The sequence below is a fragment of the Dendrobates tinctorius genome, unplaced genomic scaffold (genome assembly GCF_039654945.1).
Source record: "Dendrobates tinctorius isolate UK_male_01 unplaced genomic scaffold, ASM3965494v1 ptg000122l, whole genome shotgun sequence".
Lineage (NCBI taxonomy): Eukaryota > Metazoa > Chordata > Amphibia > Anura > Dendrobatidae > Dendrobates > Dendrobates tinctorius.
This window is the reverse complement of record NW_027361790.1, coordinates 8,318,268-8,334,214: the sequence shown is the minus strand read 5'-3', so window position 1 is coordinate 8,334,214 and position 15,947 is coordinate 8,318,268. Positions and strand designations below refer to the sequence as shown.

The following is a 15,947-nucleotide window of genomic DNA, read 5'->3' as shown; positions in this document are numbered from 1 at the left end:
AATGTGTGGGGGGGCACCGTGCCCTCACCCTCCGAAAGATCTAGTGGCCGACTGCCACCGCCACGGAGATATGATCGATTTCCAATGCATGTCTACAAGAAAAACATGCCAAAACTTCGAGGGTTCAATGGTCTGATGCTAGCCCTTTTACGGGAAGAAATCCCAAGGTGTGCCCTTCAAATAGACACCAAAAGCATGTGGCTGCAAATTGTGGTTCCAGAGAAATGAGACCAAGACCTCCGGCACCCAAGGTTCAATGCAAATTGGATGGTCAAGGCCTGGTTAACGAACGGGGCGTGTATGCGGCTGTTACCCGGATCTCGATATAGTAATTTAAATGGAACGGAGATACCACTTTGATTAGGTGGTTACACTTCCTCTTGTACCTAGGTGGCACAAGAAGACGTGGAGCTGCCTTTTTCTTGCAGTGACTAGGGTTCGAATCCTTTTATTGTTTAACTCAATATTTATTTTTCTATTTCTTTAAGGGGTGTGTTCTTAAACTTGAGTAGTGACAGCACAGCCAATCATGATGAGGAGGAAGTTGAGGTGAGGATTTGAATATGGGGCATGTCTTTACTTGCTTTCAAACTGCCTACGAGGAAAGATGGCTGAGAGACAAACTGTAAGTACATAAATCAGCAACCCGGTTTTGGTGTCTATTTGAAGTGCAGTGCCTGGGCTTTCTTCCCCTAAAAGCGCTAGTGTCCAGGGCTTATGAAGGCAGAGCAGTGACCCCAGATTTTGGGCATTTTTTTTCTCATAGATATGCATTGGAAAGTGGATAAGGGTGGTCCGTTTTGGGCAAATTTCTCTGGAATTCAAGTCACTGCAGGGCAGTGAGGGTCTTAAAATTTGTGGGAGACTCTGTACTCACCCTGTTAAAGATCTAGATTCTGTGTGCATCAGCCACGGAGATATAATCGCTTAGCTCCCTATGATGAATCCCATTAATTTAGGACTTTGACAATTTTTTCACCTACAAATTACCAGAAGTCCTAAATGAATGGCATAGTAGGAAAAGCGCACTGGCAAATAGTACATGTGTTGATGAGCATGCTTCCTATAATTTATAGCATTTTTTACAGAGAGGCTTCAAAATGGCACATGCTCTGAAGTACAATTCGAATTGACCCAGATTCCTTGTCCTTAACTATGTGCACATGCTGCGGATTATGTGCGGATTCATCCGCGCGGATTTTGTAAAATCCGCAGGTGAAACCGCAGGTCAAAAGACCTGCGGATTGCTCTGCGGTTTTGCCCTGCGGTTTTTCATCTCCTCAATGGAGGAGATGGCAAACCGCAGGAGAATCCGCAGAAAGAATTGACATGTCAATTCTTTCTGCGGATTGAAAACCGCAGATAATCCGCGAGGAAAATTCCGCACCGTCTGCACTGCGGTTTTTGATTCCCATAGGGAATCATGGTACTGTACACCGCAGCAAAAACTGCTGCGGGTCCGCAGCGGCCAAAACCGCTGCGGAACCGCAGCAAAATCCGCAGCGTGTGCACACAGCCTAAGATGTCTTTATTTTTTCTAGGATTTTGCACACTACAATTATGAAGAATCATTGGTCCATGTTTCCCAAAAAAGAGGTGGGTTGAATCATAAAAGAACATGAGGCTGTGGTGTCACATGCAATATTTAATAGCATTTCATATTCGGTTTCAGCTATTTCTGATGTAATGGTGAAAAAGTGAAGCGTTCCAGGGAGGTGGAGGTGTTTACCATACAGGTAATGTTCTGCTCACATATTCATCCACGTTCCCATTTGTTCTCCATCCTCTTAACCACATTACTCTCTCTGTAGGTCAGAGGTTGGCGTCGGTACAGAATGTTAAAACTGATAAACGATGCCCTGGAACATCAGGATGAAGCATACCAGTTGAAACCCAAGGTACGGAGTCCTGTTAAATTACTTTTACGCGGGATGATTTATCAGGCTATTACGCCCATCTAGCACCTCGATTGTCAATGTGACTTTACACACAACTATTAAGCAACTGTCGCTCAGTAGTCGGTGATGAGCGACTATCGTTCCAATTGTGCACGACCACACACCGGACACTAAATGATATTCCCTCAGTCACTCAGATCATGCAGTGTTGTTTTGTTTGGCTGAATACATGCTATCGCCAGTATTTCATTAGCACACTGGCTGGGGAACAGTTCCAGTCTTTTGTCTGCACTGCATTAGCACTGTGAAGAGGTTTGTACTACACCACGATGCATGACACTTCACCAAATAGCACTCCGGTATATGATAAAAGGGTTAAACGCTCACCCGAATGCTGACCGAGGCATCCTGCAGTACTTCAGGACCTTCAACAGCATCAGAGATCATTTGATCTCCAACATCATTGAAGGTCCTGCAAGAAGCCTCATTGAGCAGCGGTGTCATTCAGGTGTGTAAAGCCAGCCCTTTGATTTAAAAAAAAAAAAAAAAAGTGACAATGAACACTGAGCAACTTCTAGATCAGCAATCTTGGGCAGAAAACAAGTATTTTGCTCTGAAGGTACACAGCCTATCAGTACAGGATCCATTAAAGTTGTTCACTGACTGGGGTGGGAGGTGGTAGGGGAGGTAGTGAAGAAAAAATAAAATAAAATCAGTTGGAAAAAAAACTTGCACATCTCCACAGCCAGGTTGTCTACATTCAACCCTTCTGATTGCAGGCACAGACATCTCAGAACCTCCCATATAACAAAGGAGATAAGAGTTGGTGTGTAGAAAACATTGCTATGCGGAGGGGTAGACATTACATTTTTATAAAATAAAATGAGCAAACTCCACATAGCAAAGTTTTCTACAGCCCTTAACTTGTTATCTCCTTTCCTATCTGCTACTATTGTGACCTGACTCGCAGCCTAAGGCTATGTGCACACGGGGAAAATCCTCCTGCGGATTTTTCTGCGCAGAATTCACGAAATCCGCAGGTCAAATGAGCTGCATTTTTCCTGCGGATTTCTTCCTTTTTTAGTGCAGTTTTGATGCGGTTTTTCAGTGCGGTTTTCCCCCTGCGGTTTTTGAGAATGGGGAGATAGAAAACCGCACAAAAGAAGTCACATGCAGTTGTTTGAAAACCGCACACCCACTTTCTGCAGCGTCTGCACAGATTTTTTTTTTTTCCATAGATTTACATGCTACTGTAAATCACTGTGCGGTTCTGCGGGAAAAATGCATCGTGTGCACATGGCCTAAAAGCATCTTTGATTACAGTATATAATGTATAATATTTTGTGGGTGACAATGTTGCCGAGGTGCCATACCAGACTGTCACTATGTATAATGTTGCACTGTGCAATATTGATCAAATTTTTTTCTCTCCCCAGTTTGGATACGGTTTCACAAATTGGCAATAATGAAGATGGAGAAAGGAAGCTATGCCATTGCTGTAAAGCACAGGAATAAGACCAAATATAGTTTTATGTTTGTTTCTCTAAATAACATGACGTTTGCTTTGGTTTTGTTCCCTTTTCTATAGTATAGTGGTGATATGAATATGATATGTACATGTCAGCATACCCTGTGGACTTTTTCTACTGTGAATTTTAGGAGCTTGACACTTGCACAATGAATAATGATGAGGTGTCCGTGTGACCAGAGGTTACAGAATGCAATTGTACCCATTGTATCTGATGAGGTTATTCTCATATGTGTTTTTCTGTCACAGGCCAGAAAAAGGAGATGAAAGTAGAATGGTCCTGGATAATCAGACAGTGCATGCACTAGGGCTCATGCCTTGTCTTTCAGGCAACTAACTCACAGCTATGTGAATACAGCTACAAGCAAGCTAAAGTACTTAATGACTAGTAGGGAGTGAGAGGTGCTATAAAAGTACAGAGTACCTGAAGGCCATGAGTACAAAGATGGCTTTACAAACCCTAATACCATTAAACAAGTCTTCTATAGCCCACACACAACTACAACATAGCCAGCTTAAATAATATTTTATTGAATTAAAACGAAAGCTCAAACTGTTAAAAATATAATTCAAATAAGAGTGCATTTACTCAGGCAATTAATCCAGTGACATTGTCAAGGGATGGGCCTTAAATTTATCAGCTCAGATCCCTGTGCATAGTCCTCACTTTGGCCGTGATGCCAGAGCAATTGACAGGTTTTTTTCATCATTGCTGATAGCCCTAGGCCTTAAAAGCGTACAAATTTTTATATATATATATACTGTGACAGATCTGTCACTTCTCTGTGTGCGAAATTCACAGTAAATATGCAGGTGACTACATTGCATATTTACTGCAACGTGTACCAGTTTTACGTGCAAGAACCATCCATACGCATGTGTGGATCAGCCCTTGGAATCCCCTGTTTCTATATATATATATATATATATATTACACACACACATTGGAAAGAAACAGGGGATTCCAAGGGCTGAGCCACACATGCGTATGGATGGTTCTTGCACATAAAACTGGTACACGTTGCAGTAAATATGCAATGTAGTCACCTGCATATTTACTGTGAATTTTGCACACAGAGAAGTGACAGATCTGTCACTTCTGTGTTTTAACCCTGTAACATCTTATCTGATATACCAGCACAGATGTTACAGGTGGATAGGGCATCAAGGGTTAATTACTTACCTCCTTCTGCACACTTATTGCAGGATACACACGGATTTTGTGTGCATTCCACATTTGCAGAAATCACACAAAACACTTGATAACAATATGCATGTGTGGATGGGCCACAAGTTTGAAGACCCCCCCCTGAATATATATATATATATAAAAAGTTTAGTTACGCTTTAACAATACACTAGAATAAAAACCATTAGTTTAATAAACAAAAACATTGCAGAGCAGCAACATGCACATTATTTAAAAGACTAAATTTCACCTGCAAAAGAGAAAAAAAAAAGTTAGAATAGACTCAATTAAAGGTGAACTATAGTATTAGAAGAACAGCTGCCTCCTTGCAAAAAACTGCCACTTCCAAACTGGCGTTAAGTGAAGTCATGATGCTCAGCTCCATTGAACTCAATAGAGCTGAGCCTCAATATCACATATTTCTGGAAGCTGTTTTTCTGTTGCTAGAGTACCCACCTAAAACGCAAACAAAAATGAACTTTAACTTCGGAGTCTCTTCAGCATGACCACAGGGTTCATATTCCATCTCCTCATCTGCGATGTACTTGTTTCTTTAGTGCTTAGAAGGAAAAAGGAATGATGTTACAACTGAAAGATATGCATAAAAAAATCCACACTTCTAGAATACTGGCACTCAGCCAAAGTACAGTAATGCTTCACAGAAATGCTGCAAAGTGTTACTATGCTTTAAGGTTTTTCCATGAGTCCTGGCTATCACATTAAAGGGTGAGCGCCGGTGGCAGGATTTTTTTTTTCTTCCAATGTTATCCCCTATCCATAGAATAGTTTTTAAAGTTCCATACAATAGAATTATCTACAGTTTCAAACTCAGTGGCTGGTGTGGCTAGTCCCTGACAAGTACAGTAAGAATTTAATATAAATAGAAGTGTTCAATAATTACCTTGAAGAGCTCCTTTTCTGGTTCTGCCTCATGGAACGTGTCTGCATGAGAAAGGACGGGGAAGGTACATGTGCCCTGAAATGAATACATTAGTATTAAAAGCTGGTAATGAGTGCATCCATTAGCTTGGCACCATGGTATTGGAGTAAAGGTATTTTCACCTTGCACTCGAAGTCTCTTCATGCTCACTCTCCAGTTCTTCGGGAATCAGTTCTGGTATCTGGGAACTGTGGACTGCAGCTGTCTGGTCTCTTCTTCCCCTGGTGTTCTCTTCTGCAACCCTTTAGGGGAATCAAAAAGAAGAAAAAAAGAAGTCTTTGTCAAGTTTATTTCAAAGCATGTATTATTTTCATTTCACAATAAAATACCTTGAAGTGCTGGCTGTGGCTTCTTGACTCGCTGACTTCCGTGCTTCCATCAGTAGGCTTTGTCCATGGCAAATGTCATCCATGTTCTTTTCCCGGTAGTTCCTGTCCGCTGTAAGATTTGAATGTGCCAAATACCTGGCGACCAGACGTTATTGCACGTCAGTACATCTTGAGAGAGTCCAGGATTCAAGCACTTTTCTAACCATCTGGCTGGTGACTATGGGGAGATGAAACCTAAAAAAAAAAAAAAAAAAAATTTTATATATATATATATATATATATATACACTACATGTAGAGACTAAGTTGTATGACTTTTAATAATCTTCCTGTGAAAACGGTTCATATCATTGGTTACGTTTTTTGTAGAGGAGACTCTCGGCTGTCCACCCTGGGAGCGACTAATGTCTGGCGCTTACGGCACGGGAGTGGTGGTCCTCAGAGCCAGGGCCTAGGTTCTCCGGAACCGCAAGTCGCAGCCGGGCGAAACGGGTCTTGAAATCTGGGGAATTCCCTCGGTTTTCATCCCCCAAAGTGGCTCGTCACTGTGCGCTTAGGCTACGGAGCTACCCAGCAAAAAGATGAAAACGTCGGCCATTTTGACAGGGAGCGGGGGGTGCGAAACATTTTCCCCCTGGCGTGCGATATGTCAATCGAATAGAGAATTTCACCCAGAAAACAATGGCGTGTTTTTTTTCCACGTTGCGTTAGTGGTTTTCGATTTAATGTGGCGTTTTACTTTTGTTTTAGGCAAAATGAATGATATTCTCCACTAACAAAGTGCCAGCGAGAAGAGGGGGCCCTGAAATGTGTGTGTGTGTGTGGGGGGGGGGTGCGCCCGTGCCCTCACCCTCCGAAAAATCTCCCCTTCCATGCCAATTGGCACGTCGAGGGCCCGGTAAGCGACGGCCATTTGCCTCGGTCGTTACCCGGTTCTCTACATGCTAATGCCATAAGGCAAGTCGAGGTCTGGGTAGGAAACGTGGCTATACCACGTGTGTTACCGGGATCTCGATACTATCCTTTGGATGGAACGTGGGGGGGAGCTTGCGGTTCTGGGTCTGTTTCTCTTGAACCACAAGTCACAGCAACCCAGTTTTGGTGTCTTTTTCGCAGAGGAGACTCTCAGCAGTCCACCCTGGGAGCGAGTAATGTCTGGCGCATGTAGACAGATGATGATTTTAGCCGGGGGGAGCACGCTATGACCCCCTGATTGCCAATTCCTCTGTGTTCAGGGGCCCCATTGAGGTAGCCCCTTTTAGGTAGCAGTCTGAAGAACGTGTGTGCAAAATTTGGGGTTGCTGGCACCTTCCCCTCGGGAGTTGTGGGGTCTGAGGCCCCAGAAAGCTGATCCAGGCAGATCATTCTTTAGGAGGGCTGGTTCTTTTTGAGCTTTCGGGGTCCCCTGATCGGCTTCTGGGCATGCTAGCGGGGCGCACGAGGTGGCGTTGGAAAGCTTAGGACCTGCTCTGGGCTTGATAACAGGTCCTGGGGCCGTGAAGTACTCCCCTGGAATTTTTTTACCCTTTATAGCATGTAGACAGATGATGATTTTAGCCGGGGGGGAGCACGCTATGACCCCCTGATTGCCAATTCCTCTGTGTTCAGGGGCCCCATTGAGGTAGCCCCTTTTAGGTAGCAGTCTGAAGAACGTGTGTGCAAAATTTGGGGTTGCTGGCACCTTCCCCTCTGGAGTTGTGGGGTCTGAGGCCCCAGAAAGCTGATCCAGACAGATCATTCTTTAGGAGGGCTGGTTCTTTTTGAGCTTTCGGGGTCCCCTGATCGGCTTCTGGGCATGCTAGCGGGGCGCACGAGGTGGCGTTGGAAAGCTTAGGACCTGCTCTGGGCTTGATAACAGGTCCTGGGGCCGTGAAGTACTCCCCTGGAATTTTTTTACCCTTTATAGCATGTAGACAGATGATGATTTTAGCCGGGGGGAGCACGCTATGACCCCCTGATTGCCAATTTCTCTGTGTTCAGGGGCCCCATTGAGGTAGCCCCTTTTAGGTAGCAGTCTGAAGAACGTGTGTGAAAAATTTGGGGTTGCTGGCACCTTCCCCTCGGGAGTTGTGGGGTCTGAGGCCCCAGAAGGCTGATCCAGGCAGATCATACTTTAGGAGGGCTGGTTCTTTTTGCGCTTTCGGGGTCCCCTCATCGGCTTCTGCGCATGCAAGCGGGGCGCACGAGGTGACGTTGGAAAGCTTAGGACCTGCTCTGGGCTTGATAACAGGTCCTGGGGCCGTGAAGTACTCCCCTGGAATTTTTTTACCCTTTATAGCATGTAGACAGATGATGATTTTAGCCGGTGGGAGCACGCTATGACCCCCTGATTGCCAATTCCTCTGTGTTCAGGGGCCACATTGAGGTGCCCCCTTTTAGGTAGCAGTCTGAAGAACGTGTGTGCAAAATTTGGGGTTGCTGGCACCTTCCCCTCGGGAGTTGTGGGGTCTGAGGCCCCAGAAAGCTGATCCAGGCAGATCATTCTTTAGGAGGGCTGGTTCTTTTTGAGCTTTCGGGGTCCCCTGATCGGCTTCTGGGCATGCTAGCGGGGCGCACGAGGTGGCGTTGGAAAGCTTAGGACCTACTCTGGGCTTGATAACAGGTCCTGGGGCCGTGAAGTACTCCCCTGGAATATTTTTACCCTTTATAGCATGTAGACAGATGATGATTTTAGCCGGGGGGAGCACGCTATGACCCCCTGATTGCCAATTTATCTGTGTTCAGGGGCCCCATTGAGGTACCCCATTTTAGGTAGCAGTCTGAAGAACGTGTGTGCAAAATTTGGGGTTGCTGGCACCATCCCCTCGGGAGTTGTGGGGTCTGAGGCCCCAGAAAGCTGATCCAGGCAGATCATTCTTTATGAGGGCTGGTTCTTTTTGCGCTTTCGGGGTCCCCTGATCGGCTTCTGGGCATGCTAGCGGGGCGCACGAGGTGGCGTTGGAAAGCTTAGGACCTGCTCTGGGCTTGATAACAGGTCCTGGGGCCGTGAAGTACTCCCCTGGAATTTTTTTACCCTTTATAGCATGTAGACAGATGATGATTTTAGCCGGGGGGAGCACGCTATGACCCCCTGATTGCCAATTTGTCTGTGTTCAGGGGCCCCATTGAGGTACCCAATTTTAGGTAGCAGTCTGAAGAACGTGTGTGCAAAATTTGGGGTTGCTGGCACCTTCCCCTCGGGAGTTGTGGGGTCTGAGGCCCCAGAAGGCTGATCCAGGCAGATCATACTTTAGGAGGGCTGGTTCTTTTTGCGCTTTCGGGGTCCCCTGATCGGCTTCTAGAATTTCACCCAGAAAACAATGGCGTGTTTTTTTTCCACGTTGCGTTAGTGGTTTTCGATTTAATGTGGCGTTTTACTTTTGTTTTAGGCAAAATGAATGATTTTCTCCACTAACAAAGTGCCAGCGAGAAGAGGGGGCCCTGAAATGTGTTTGTGTGTGTGTGTGGGGGGGGGGGGTGCGCCCGTGCCCTCACCCTCCGAAAAATCTCCCCTTCCATGCCAATTGGCACGTCGAGGGCCCGGTAAGCGACGGCCATTTGCCACGGTCGTTACCCGGTTCTCGACATGCCAATGCCATCAGGTATCTGGTCACACACGGTATCTGGTCACAGGAGCAGGACCCAAGACAGAGAAGCTGCGTCCCTCTAGACCTACCATGTGTGCGGCGTCGCTGCTGCGAACGCCAAGAAGGGCTGCAACTGCAGCACAGCGTAGGACACTGCCGCTCGACGACAAAGCCAGATAGCAAGCGCAATGTCAGAAGCTAGCATAGCGGTGCGGTGTGCACAGTAGCTTAAGGCTTGCCACTGACTGGCGCAGACTGCTAAACTAATACCCTATCACCATGCGTAATATCAGAGGGAAGGGGTTTCAAATGAGTCAGTCACCAGAATCATACATCAATCACCATTCACACATAGCAAGTATAGCCTATACTAGCGCATGGCGGAACAGCCATGTGTTCCATGAGCATGCCCAGTAAGAGGACAGAAGGACTTAGCCTCAGGAGAGATTTGCTGCAAGGCAATCTCCTCTGCAGTGGAAATATAGGAGGAGAGTGCAGAATGTGAGGATCTGTATCCCTGCTGAGTAAACGCAGAAATCCGACTCCTAACATTACCCCCCTCCTAGGGCACCCCCTCCCTGAGCCTTACGATCCTCCTACTTGTGCCCGTAAGAGGTATAAGGCCTCAGACTCGTCCGCAGGCAAGTCTGATGTCCCGGTAGATGACAGAGAGGCCCGGGACATGTGGAAGGCCTCAGGGGTGGCAAGATCGCCAGGTCTGAAAAGGGGCCCGTGGGAGACAGCGGGAGCGGAAGTTACAGTGGAACGCCACCGTGTGGCAGGCGTCTCCGATCTTCGCTTAAGGAAGCTATTCCGAGCACAAAAGGCGCAGGCCCGAATATATTTTTTAACATCCTGAGCCCTGTGCGGCCACCAGTAAGACCCTGCCAGGAGTTTTGTGGTCTGCATATAGCCACAGTGACCACCTCTCCAGGATGAGTGTGCCCAGGCAAGAACCTTTGGCCAAAGGTGGGGAGGAACAAGGGCCTTACCCGGCGGTACAGAATTTGGCCTTTGCGGGGCACTGTTGTTTTGAGACACCGCGTGTTGACAAATAAGACCACGACTGGAGTCTTGTGCCAGACACGCCTGGAGAACGGTGCGAGACACCTCCATGGGCTCTGGGGGTGGAACCTCTGGCTCGGGTAGTTCCAGAGGCTCAAAAAAATTGGGAGCCGGAGTAACCTTCCGTTTGGATTGAGCACGCTCCATACCGCGCTCCAAAAAACAGAGGTCAATGCGGGTGGAAATGGCAATCAGTTCTTCCAAACTGGCAGGAACGTCTCTAGTGGAAAGAGCATCTTTAATGTGCTCCACCAAACCTCTCCAAAACACAGAGATGAGGGCTTTATCGGACCACTCCAACTCGGAAGCAAGTGTCCGAAAACGGACGGCATACTGACTAACTGAGAGAGCACCCTGAGTCAAAGCAAGAAGCTGAAGAGAGGTATCGTGCGTGACCTGTGGACCGAGGAAGACCTGCTTAATAGCTGTTAGAAAGTGAGCAGCGGTCCGGACTTCTGGGTCACCACGCTTCCATAGTGGCGTAGCCCACACCAACGCTTTGCCCGACAGCAGGGAAACAATAAACCACACCTTGGCCCGTTGCGTAGGGAATCGCGCAGCCAGTAATTCCAGCTGAATGGAGCACTGGCTGATGAAACCCCTACAGGAGGCGCCATCGCCATAAAATTTATCAGGCAACGGGAGGCGGGTAACTGTCAGCGCGGGGGAGGACGTGGACATACGGGAAACTGCGTCTGTGATTGCCTTTACAGCAGCTTCGGTGGATTGTGCAGCTGAGAGAGCCCCCTCAAGAGTGGCCAGCCGGCCCTCAAGCTGCCGAATACACTGTAAGAGTTGCTGCTGTTCTGCCATCACTAGCCAGACCCTGGCGCTAGTATAATGTTAGGAACGGTGGAACACACTAAATAAAAATAAATAATAAAGTGCGTTCGCTGCTCAGGGTCCACCGCGCAGTAGGTGTAACAACCTGAGTGATGACAGAGGAGCAATATGGCGGTATGATACACATGGGTTCAACGTCACCCGAAGTGCGCAGAGCAGGCTCTGTTCACACACAGAGGTGCCGCAACAAAAACATACAAAACACTGAACCTGTTATTGACACAGGCTTCAGATAGCATACAAAATGCTGAACCTGTTAGTGACACAGGCTTCAGGTAAATGCACACTCGGTATCTGGTCACAGGAGCAGGACCCAAGACAGAGAAGCTGCGTCCCTCTAGACCTACCGTGTTTGTGGCATCGCTGCTGCGAACGCGAAGAAGGGCTGCAACTGCAGCGCGACGTAGGACACTGCTGCTCGACGACAAAGCCAGATAGCAAGCACGATATCGGACGCTAGCATAGCGGTGCGGTGTGCACAGTGGCTTAAGGCTTGCCTCTGATTGGCGCTGACTGCTAAACTAATACCATATCACCATGCGTAATATCAGAGGGAAGGAGTTTCAAATGAGTCAGTCACCAGAATCATACATCCATCACCATTCACACATAGCAAGTATAGCCTATACTAGCGCATGGCAGAACAGCCATGTGGGTCGCCCTCCCAGGGCTGTTGGGTACTCGGTACCAGGCTGGTCTCTCAGAGGGGAATGTCACAGCAGCGGTGAACCGGTTCGTGGCCCTGGTCACCCATGTAAAAGGGATGAAGTGATGGAATAAAGTTTATGAGTGAATGATTTGTGACGCCACTTGTGGTGTTCGGCAATGAAGGTGTTAAGCCGACGCTGCAGACAGATCCTTTGGGACAGATGGTGGGGTGCAGCAAAGATGGGGTGGCCCTCTACAGTCAGGGCTGTAGTGCCATGCCAGAGCAGATGAAGAGGGTAGGTGTTGAGGAAGAGGGTGTAGTGTTTGGCACAGAGATGTAGCAGTGCTGGAGAGTTTGCAGGAAGAAGGCAAGGACACAACAGGGTGCAGTTTCTTTACCTTTACTTTGCTTGGCAAATGCAGTCCAGGGTCCAGATTACAGATGGCACAGGAGCTGGCTAGCCTGGAAGCAACTTAGGAATCTCTCTAGGCAGATGGGTTGTGTAGTCTCCTTCCTAGCGCTTAGTTTTAGGTACTTGCAGTACTGTGTTACACTGAAGTTCCACTTGCTTATTCTCTTTAGAACTCCCTCGTATGACAGACAGCTGTAGCCTTTCTCTTCTGCCTCACACGTCGCTGTTGTGCCTCCGAGTCTTATGTGGAATAGAGCATTTACAGCTTCCTATTCCTCCGGTTTCTGTTGCAGGACCATCAGTGTCCATACAGCCTTGGATACCGGACTCCATATAATGCGCTATAACTGGGAATGAGCCTGAACTCTCTGCTTAATCCCCCAGCTCTTCTCCTCATGTCCACACACATTGCCCTCCTCATACAAACTCCTAATTTCCCCTTCCTGGACCTCAGAGAGCAGCTCTTCCCCCAGTTTTGGGTTCAGAGCTCCCTCTGCTGGGCTGGAATGAGAACTGTGTTGTGTGTTGTGATTAACTGTCAGAGTGATCCTTTATTGCTTCCAAGCACGACATCACACTCCCTAGGAGGAAGGTAATGCCACTGTGGCGACCATACTCCTGGGGATGCCACATTCCCCCCTAGTGCAAGTCAGTACTCCTGGACTGAAGGGAAAACATGTAAACATATAAACAATTATAGATATAACAAGATTTTTAAAAAAATGAAAAATTACAAAAACCAAAGCTGAAAAATAGTCCTAATGATGATTAGTCCATGCGTCAATGTCCATGGTGCAATTCCTGAGCAAGATGGTGAACTATTTACAAGTAGAGTTCTGACCACACATAGTCCTGTGGTCCAATCGTCCATCAAAACAAAATAAGATCTTCAAAAAGTTTCTTGCAGAGTCTCTGTAGGCACATAAACTTCAACAGTTGCATATTTACATTTTAACAATTACAAAACTTATCTATTTGCGGAACCTTAAGGGTGGAATACCTTGGGTACTACGGACAGACCTACATAGCACTGGTGTTGTTGGGGAACTTACTGGATGCCTTGTGTTAACTACTGGTGTAGTGTGTGCTGTACTGGCTACAATACTGGTGCTTCTGCGTAGCACAGGAATACTAGATTTCCTAGGACCACTTCTACACACTGTGGGCATGACAAATTCACCACTGGCAGGGTGAGAATTCTCTTGTTCCACTGCTGGTGTAGCATCCACTGCTTGTACATGCTGGTTTTCAGGGTGGTCATGAGTAACTTCTTGCACTACCAGTTGGGGAAAGGTCAAAACTGGCACCAGTATGGCATTATTTGCTCTAGTCCAATTTGCAGGGAATTCTCCAAGTACAGTGCTGACCTTTTTTTCTTCCTCTATGGGCTGAAGGTTGTTTTGTTCTTCCATTCTGTCCTTTAGTTGGTCAGGGCACAGTTTCAGATGATCCCTCGATACTGCTGATGAGGTTTCTCCTCCATCCTTACTGATAAGGCACACTTTAGTGTTGTCGAAGTTTGATGGTAAGACGGTGTAGGGTTCAGCTTCCCATTGGTCATCCAATTTATGCATCCTTCTTTCCCTCTTTAAGACTTGTTCTCCTGGTGACAAGGGAACTGCAGGTGCATGTTGATTGTAGTTCTTTTCTGTTTTTGTCTCGCCTGAGCTACTCTTTTCTACACACTCTTGTACTCTACGGTACTGTTCTGCCGCTCCGTATCCCAGTCAGCATCTGGTGATGTTACCTCAGGTATCAGGACTCCCATATCCAAATCAATAGGCAGCTTGCCAGGCCTCGCTCTCATTAGGTAGGCTGGAGTGCAGTTGGTGGAATTCACAGAAATGTGATTGTAGAGGTCGACCAGATCTGGCAACTTCTCTGGCCACAGATTCCTCTCCTCCAAAGGCAAGGTCTTCAGTAGATCGATCACCACTAGAGTTGAGCGATACCGTCCGATACTTCAAAGTATCGTATCGGATGGTATCGGCCGATCTTTAAAAAAAGTATCGGTATCGCCGATTCCGATACCGGAAGTCCCATTCAAGTCTATGGGACTTCCGGTATCGGAATAAGAAAAACCCTTTCCTGCCCTTGTACAGCCTCTCTGGGGTCTGTACGGGCCTTTCGGGGGGCTGTGCCGGCCTGCCAGGGGGTCTGTGCAGGCTCCGGTGGTCTGTGCCGGCCTGCCGGTGGTCTGTGCAGGCTCCGGGGGGCTGTGCCGGCCTGCCGGGGGGCTGTGCAGGCTCCGGGGGGCTGTGCCGGCCTGCCGGGGGGCTGTGCCGGCCTGCCGGTGGTCTGTGCAGGCTCCGGGGGTCTGTGCAGGCTCCGGGGGTCTGTGCAGGCATCGTCCGATGGGACTACAAGTCCCATCGGGCGATGCCTGCTACCATGACAGTGATTGACACATTAGCCAATGATGGGACAGTAGTAGTCCCATCATCCGGCTAATGTGTTAAATGTAAAAAAAAAAAAAAAAAAAATTACATGCTACATACATACATACAACATGCATACTACATACATGCTACATTCATACTACATGCAACATACATACTACATATATACTACATACATACTACATGCATGCTACATATATACTACATACATACTACATGCATGCTACATGCATCATACATAACACATATATACTACATGCATGCTACATACATACTACATATATACTACATTCATGCTACATACTACATGCTACATACATACTACATATATACTACATGCATGCTACATACATACTACATATATACTACATACATACTACATACATACTACATGCATGCTACATACATACTACATGCATGCTACATACATACCACATACATAACACATATATACTACATGCATGCTACATACATGCTACATACATACCATATACATACTACATGCATGCTACATATATACTACATGCATGCTACATACATACTACATGCTACATACATACTACATATATACTACATGCATGCTACATACATACTACATGCTACATACATACTACATATATACTACATGCATGCTACATATATACTACATACATACAATACATTCATACAATACATACATAGACATACAGTACATATAACATAGAGTAACATACTTACCAATACTTGTCACATTGTTCCCCGAAGCCATTGTCGTCTACGGAATAAATATTAACATAACAAACCACAAAAATACTCACCCACGATCCGAAGCAGTCCACGAGTGTGTCCCACGACGATCTTGGGTAGAGAACTGCAGCATCAGCTGTTGCTGCCGTTCTCTACTGGCTGCAGGAATCCAATGACGGAAGGTAGGTATCCTTCCGCACTGTATTCCTCCGCCACTTAAAAAAAAAAAAGTCCCTAGTCTCACTTTATGCCATTGCTGTGTGGGAAATTCCCACGCAGCAATGGCATAAAGTGAGACTAGGGACTTTTTTTTTTTTAAGTGGCGGAGGAATACAGTGCGGAAGGATACCTACCTTCCGTCATTGGATTCCTGCAGCCCGTAGAGAACGGCAGCATCATGTGAT

The 15,947-nt window shown here is 46.8% G+C and overlaps 1 long non-coding RNA gene across 1 annotated transcript; it reads left to right on the top strand.

Moving 5' to 3' along the window:
* Window positions 1-940: 940 nt before the first annotated feature.
* On the top strand, window positions 941-4,325 carry LOC141046859 (uncharacterized). The gene is made up of 3 exons (XR_012219683.1): window positions 941-1,596; window positions 1,673-1,898; window positions 3,335-4,325. It is a non-coding gene; the product is annotated as an uncharacterized lncRNA (long non-coding RNA).
* Window positions 4,326-15,947: the final 11,622 nt, after the last annotated feature.